This window comes from Pyxicephalus adspersus, chromosome 8, assembly GCF_032062135.1.
Source record: "Pyxicephalus adspersus chromosome 8, UCB_Pads_2.0, whole genome shotgun sequence".
In the NCBI taxonomy this organism is placed as follows: domain Eukaryota; kingdom Metazoa; phylum Chordata; class Amphibia; order Anura; family Pyxicephalidae; genus Pyxicephalus; species Pyxicephalus adspersus.
Window position 1 is genome coordinate 34,471,899 of NC_092865.1, and position 8,139 is coordinate 34,480,037.

Below are 8,139 nucleotides of genomic sequence, written 5' to 3' on the forward strand. Positions count from 1 at the left end.
CACAATCTAATGTGCCTACTGTAATCCTATGTCATTACATAGTAGGATGTATTGGGCTGCCACAGGGAGACGCTACATGTAACGCTTCCTGAAGTGGCAGTGGTTCCGGGTGTGAGGAAGCAGTAAACACACTGCAGCCTCATTGTATCATGACCTCTTTTAAGGCATACACTTTATTACCTAAAGTTGCATGATGTTTACTTACAGGATTGACAGAAGGTAAGGGAGTGCAAACTGCAAAAGAAAAACTATTAAAATATTTAGGGAAGACACATGTGATCCCAAAATGGAGGTTATTTTGTAAATTTAGTATTATCAAAGTGTTTGGAATGTGATGGAGGTATATCCTAATTGATGTGGCAACATCATTTGTTTACCTCTAGTATTAGATATTAAGTATTTTTTTCCATTTCAACAGTTTGCCTTCTTTTCAAAGTAATTTTAGTAGTTCAGTCTGGGACTTGTTTAAGGTAACCTTTTCATTGTTGCTTAAACTTTAAATAATGTTCAGTTTAGCAATTGTCCTGTTCCTATTCATGGAAGACACAGCCTGTACTGTGTGTTCCCTCTAACTCAAAAGGCTCTGAGTGGTAATAATATGGTCTGACTGACAAAACCTAATGATTAGTATTAAAACTAAAGTGCAAGCTACAGTACCTGTGATTGATTTGTGTTTGGAAAGTGAATTCCTATTGATTATATGGGTTACACACTTTTTGTATTTTTGTGCTTTGCTTTTTGTACTTTTTACTGCATAAAATCATAATAAAAAAGCCAGGAAGAGTTTCACACTTTGAAAAAATATCTTCACACTATTCTACACTAGTATTTTCAGGACAGGATGGTAACTGCAAATCTCTCCAATGGGACAAAAAGTTTCTGGCGATTCCCTATGGCTTTAAATATATGTGAAACTAGGTGTTTAATATTGAATATGGAGACATTAGTAGTGTGACAGGATCAACAAGTAACTATAAAAGTGTATCATAAAATGTCTGTAAAGAAGCTTGTGGAACTAAACTCTTTGGTGGGTGGTGAGTTTCTGCCATAATGCATACTTGCTGATTAGCACATACTTACACTGTACAATTGCCCCGCATGGATGACAGGTCCAGGACCAACTGTTTTTTCTTCTTCTTTTTTTAGTTTAGGTCCATTTTAACTGAGCTGACATTGGTAATTTCTATGTCAAAAACATGCCACACCACAAAATTCAATTTTTAGGTATGCAAGATGATTTGCATAAAATATTTATGACAGGAGAGAGAATTAAGTCTGTTGCAGACAAATAATAACACTCTAGGACATAGGGCACAGAAGAAGAACCTCTGAATGTTGAGTGTAAAGATAAAAAATAATAGGAAATAGCTTTTTTCTTATTGTTTTTGATATATGGGGAGGTGGTAAAGATATAATGACACAGACTACTATGGAGTTTACTAATGAATATGTTGTTTGCTGTATAGATATAAAACAAACATTTACATAACAAGTAAAAATAAATTTAAATAACAAATAATAGATAAATAGTGCATGTTAGGATTTGAAAAATAATGTAATAAAACCCAGTAAAAGCTAAAAAAAAAAAATTAGGGGAACTGGGAATGGAAATATTGATGGAAGAATACAAAGGAAGACACTGAGGAACTGCAGGAAACAGAGCTGGATGAGGTGCGGATGATGCGTATGACAGGTTAGTGTTTATCTGCAAGGTAATATAAATATAGAAATATAAAATAAATAAGAAAATACAAAGAAAAGCAATGCAGAGATGACTATAGCCTAAAGAATGTAGTGAGAGGTCAGTGGAAAAATATTATAATACAGTATACATGAAACTGATCTATGCATGAAGGCTCATCTGTATACAGAGGCATTTCTCAAAACCATGACTTTATAATAGGTCATCTATATACTTTACTAAATGTAATAGTAGCCAGTAGCATTATGAATAAATCTTTAATTAAACTTGTTACATCTTATGTAAGACTGGGTATATATTAAAAAAGCATGTGATAGTGTTTGTGACGTGTTTTTTATTTAATCATGATCAATTAATTTTAAGTTGATTTGAGTGGTAGAATGGAGGTCTATTAACTTAAAATGCAACATACTGGACTTTATTCCAACCCACTGTAATGCATTGAATTCGTATTAAATAACTCAACCAAAAACCAAGGATTTTTTTTTTCTCATGCTTTACCTATGTGTTTTTCTGCATTGTAAATTTAGTGATTCCTAATGCTACATCTAATAGTGAGCCTAAGATTACTTAGAAGTGCATGTGTGCTCTAAGCAAAGAATGCAAACCCAGCCTCTTTCACTGTTCTTAGCTATAGTTATAACCTTAGACCCAACGGTCTATTTCCCCAAATATGTCCATGAGTACTCACTTCACAGGTGCAACTGGCACTAAATTTTGCCTGGAGGATGTCAACAAAGCACTCTCTTACTGACGTTGATGTATGTGAGTGCCTTATGTAAAAAAAAATTTGCTGAGAAAAAAATAGTAAGTCCTGGAGGCTTCAGTTCCAAGATAGACGATAGGACATTGGCACAGGTATCTTTATATGTTATGAGCATTGTGACTTAGTCGCTAACTCTCTGAGCATGCAGCATTATCTACTTGGAGTTGGAATGTTTTCCCTATGTATTCATGGATTTCTCCCAGGCACTTAAGTGCCATCCCAAAACCATACTGGTAGGAAAACTGGCTTCCTGGTTGGTCTTTGACAACATTCAATAAATAGGACTATGGTAGGGACTTTTCATTACCGAACAAAATCACCATGAAACATGTCTGTGCTATGCATAAAAAATGATTAATAAGATATAACATTTTCTAAGATGCTTTTTTTCTTACCAGCCCACCATGTAATCCTAACACTGACCTTCTCTAAGGTTAACCTAAAGTGCATCTGTTACTAAAGTGCACCATGGTTTGTAAAGAATTTTATAAATTAGAAGCATTAAAAGAACTTCAATAAAGTTCAAAATCTCTGCTGTATGTACTGTAAGAAAATCATTCTCAGAAGATCACAACAAAAACCTCAAACTGATTTCTGTGCTGAAGACTATAATCCCGGTAGCAGATCCTAATAGTAATTGAGGTCTCTAGAGCCTTCAGTAAGTACATTGACCTAGTTGTAGAAAAGTTGCAAGAAACTACTCAAGTCCAATGACTGGTTCAGCTGAAATTGTGAGTGCCACCTTTAGCCTTGCATTCCTGAGTGATCCAAAACTCTCCATTCAGATGTGAAAGTCATAAATATATTAAGTTATATGCCAAGGCTAGGGTGCTGTTGGACATTTGACCAGTTAGCAGCCACAAATGCAAACCTCGTAAAGATAACCTAAGTTAGAAATATATATAAGAAGAAATTAAAAAAAAAACTCAACATGATGTTGCCTCAAAGTGAGTAACTTGCTCTTTAAATTCCTATATCCCTTATTTTATGTAAACAAGACTATGGGACTACAACAATTCAGTCCCTGGGTCTATTAGGCAATGGGGTTTAACCCTTTGTTGCTATGAAAAGAGTACCAAACTTTTTTAGTATAGCAGTAACACTGTGAACAACCACCCATAACATTGAAAAAAGGTTGATCCATTCATTAGTTATTATTTATATAGCGCCATTATATTACGCAACACTGTACAAAGTCCATAGTCGTGACACTAACTGTCCCTCAAAGGGGCTCACAATCTAATGGCAATAGTACCATCAAAAATAGGGTAAAATTTTCTAACATGCACTTTCTTACCACCCCATCAGGTAGTCCTAACACTGACCTTCTCTAAGGTTAACCTAAAGTGCACCTGTGCCCAGACTATGGACGCAACATGGCAATTTTCTGAGTTTCTTTCCCCGTGTCTAACTCCCCATGGCATTCTGCACCAGTGGTGGATGTTTGCTTTATTGCAGGCCATGCTTTAGGCTGGACACTCAGTATGAGCAGAATTTGTCACCTATTATTGCCTAGAGATTTCCTGTTTGGAAGTAGCTGAGAATCCACCTAATTGTAGTTACAATCATGTTTGTATTTAAAGATACAAGACACTACAGTAATGACCTAGGAGAAGGAACCAGAAAGCCCAGTGGGGTCTTGTTATCTGATACACCCCAGAAATGTAGGACACTTAAGCTGGGTACACACGTGTAATAATTGTCATTGGAAAGAATCTTTCACAATCCTTTCCAGCGACTAAGAACTGCACGATGCATGAACAGCACCGTTCTGCTCTATGGAGACTGGAGGGGGAGAACGACAGAGCAGCACCTGGCTGCACGCTCTTCCCCTTCACTTCCATCATTCGTGGACCCGGCAGGACGGTCGTTCGGACGATGGACGATGGGAACTGTACACAAGCCAGATTCTTGTCCGATATCGGCCCTTAGCTGAGAAAGAGAACCATTGGAGGTGTGTATGTAGCCTTAGCGAGCTGAGCTTCTCTGAGATTGTTTGTTTTGTTTCTTTATTCCCAGGTATTAGTTTTATTTTTAGACTCAATGACATGGCTTTGGGGAAATGGAAGTTTGAGGCCATTGTTTGAGCTTGTGGGGCTTGTGCTGGCTGCACTTGGGGTAAGAGTGGCCATTACACATTTTGTGTATGGGAAGACCAACCAGAGTAGTAAGGCTGTGTTGGCTAAAGCACTTGTTCCCATGCTTTGTTCTAAGACACTTGAGCACACCTGCAAGTAGGTCATTTGGATGGATAGGATGAATTCACAATTCTGTCAATTCATCCTACCCATTCAGATTCCTAATTACGATTGTGATTCTGTGTCAGTCAGTGTGGGGGTGGGATGTGAATGTGAGCAGTGCTCGAAGGTTGGCAGGGCATATAGCCAGGAAATGTAGGCATGGGGGGCCCTCACATCACTTCTGCACAGGTGCCCACTCTTTGCTATGTCTGCTACTGGCATGCTACAACATCAGGATATTGAAGTAGCTACGATAGCAATAATATATATTCACAATTCACTACTGCTTGACTAACAGAGAACAGCAGAATTATTGTGTTATAAGACATCCTAAAGACATCCTCAGTATGATTCACTACACAACAATAACATATATTACACATTACTGGTGTCTAAAAAATGGTAGTCTAAAATAAGCTTCTTAGCAAAGTCTTTTCATTGAAAAATATCCTTTCAAATGTAATTATAATAGCCATGTTTATGCATCTTACTTATTTATATGTCATAATTGATAATATGATTATCTTAAAACATTTTTTCTAATTTCATTTCTCTTTTATGACTGGAAAACATTGGCGCTTATCAGCTTACAGAGATTTCGCTAAGTGTCTCTGTGTGGGTGTAAAATAGGGCAGCGCTTCCATTTACGTACATCTATTCTAATGGATTATAATGATATTAAGTAACAGTTTTCAGTTCACAGTGAACTTCTCAAAGAACAGCGGATGGATCTGCCACAATCATTGTACATTAAAGTACTGTTTTTCTCCTGCTGCTTAATTCTCTATAATTTTCCTGACAGGTGCATTGTAATTCCTTAGTTTTCATCCCTATCTTTTATGCTTTTCTAAGCATTTTCCTCCTTCTGTTATGTTCCAAATATCCTACATTACATCAAAATATTCTGTATTTGATTTATTATACACTGAGAATAAGGGAATCACTAATCGAATTTAGGATTAACAATATAGATAATGTACATATTTTTAGTAAGGTTTTAGATAAACCTGTAAAAGAGATAAATGTGATATAAATGTTATTATCACAAGGGTAATACTTTAAAAACCTTTGTTTAAATGTATACTTTGTAATTTTATATGTTGTATATGATTATATACACACTTTGCCTAAATAGTAGTTTACTGCTCCTTTATTTTACAGTTTAAGTATAAATAGCATTGGTTGAATTTGTTCAGTTTTCTGACTTCAAATTGACCCAGTGTTCAGGTTATTTCATAGCCGAAATTGAATCCTATCAAAGTCGATGACTGAGACAAATTGGAATCATCACACAGATCTGAATTAGATAAGCTTTGTCACTGACAGTTTTAGCAAATCACTTTGTTCCAAATCTAACCACCAAACATCAGAAATTTGTTTGATTCAGATGTTAGGGTGAACATTGACATCTACCCAAACCTGTACACTAAGCCTAGGTATTAGTAAGTTAATTAACTGAAAAAATGTGCTTACTATGTAGTGATATTTAAAGGTAAATTTGTTTTTTTTTTTTTTAAATATAAATAGAACAAGGACCGTAGGTACAACACATGGTCATAAGTGCAATACAGTAAATGGAGACGAACCTTCAAAATGCATACATGGCGTAGTTCATATTTAATGTCAAGAGATATTAAAAACAAAAGCAGTGCAAGGGAAATTGCTTACTCCAAGGACTAATATACCAGTAAAAGTTAAAAAAGTAATATTTTTCAGAAAAGCCTTCTATTGTAATCAATTATATATCACCTTTCTTCTTGAGCAGTGTTTCTCATTTAGGGTTCCGTAGAATTGTAGGGTTTGTCCAGAGGTTGCTAGGGGTTCATTGAGCAATGAGCAATTTGTACCTCTCAGGTTAATTTACCCATCGTAGCAGTAATCCCGAGTGTGACGCAAGGTGGATTTTACCTGCAAAAAGAGGTAATCCTGAGTCACACTTGGGGTTGCTTTAACCTAAAAAAACCCCACTTACCTTGTTCTGTCGCTGTCCCGCTGCATCCTGCTGGTCCCCGCAGGTCCTTTGGACACATCCGTCTTCAGCCGCGCAATTCAGAGATGTTCTCCGGGGTTTCCCGGTGACATTGGTGCGGGCGGGAGGATCGTCGAGAAATTCAAATGATTTTGTATTGGATTCAATACAAAATAGCTGTATTGAGTCCAATACAAAGAAATTTTCATATATTATATATATAATTATATTATATATGCTGCTGTACACTTACTTACATTACATGTTTAACTGTTTTTTTTTACCAGATTTTTGTGTTTTTTTATTTAAAGTTTAATATTAAATTTATTAAATATTGGACATATTTCGGTGAGTTATGCCCTAAGAATTATAGTCTACAGTTTAAAATAAATTTCCATGTCAGGTGGGGAAACCTATGAAGACTTGTGTATGATATCTGGCATATACATAGAGCTTCTTTTTTTTTCTGATGGGCAAATGAAGCAGAGGTGAAATAGATATAACAATATGAAGTGGAAAAGAATTTTCACAAAAATGTCCTCCATGTCCTTTGAAAAGTTTTACAAAAATGTCCTATGCTCAGTAAGCGTCTTAATAGCTTCACGCTATAATTTGTCCTTGTGCAATGCAACTATCCTATTTGATAAATATAAATACTAAGATACACTACTTTCTAAAGTGTTTTACTAGATGATGACATTAAAGAGTCTATATATAAAGCAATGAATCTGACATTCACCAAAACAGTCTCTGGTGGAGAATCTTCCAGGTCCATGTGTTTTTAATGGAAGTGTGATAATATTATTACACAGTATTTATATACCACCATCATATTACACAGTGCTGTACATAGTCAATAATTGTTTCATTAACTGTCCCTCAAAGGAGCTCACAATCTAATGTCCCTACTGAAGTCATATGTCATTAATGTAGTCTAAGGTTTTGGGGGGAAGCCAATTAACCTAACTGCATGTTTTTGGGAGGAAACTGGAGGAAACCCGGGCAGACATGGGGAGAACCTGCAAATTCCATGTAGATAGAGCTATGGCCGAGATTCAAATCTGGGACCTAAGGCGCTGCAAAGGGAAAAGTGCTACCTCTGAGCCACCAGCTGCCCACTATTATATGGAGGGAAATAGCCCTTGCTGCAAGCATACAGAGAAGTTGTCTTTTAAGAGTTGCGCCATGTTAAAATGGTCGTCAACATCTGCATCTTTTACTTTTTTTTACAGGACTGCTTTAGGATATACTAAGAATGCTATGATTCTATGCCAAGATATCATTCTTAGGAAGGAAGGAAGTTACTGCAAAGATTTAACCAATTAACTTTCCTTCTTATATCACAAATACCAAGATGCCCTGCTGCATTGTAGCTCTAATTTTCTATGCTCCAATTGCTGTAAACTAGCTCCAGACTGAGGACATGATAGGACTTGAAGTTCTTTAATAACTGGAAGGTAGT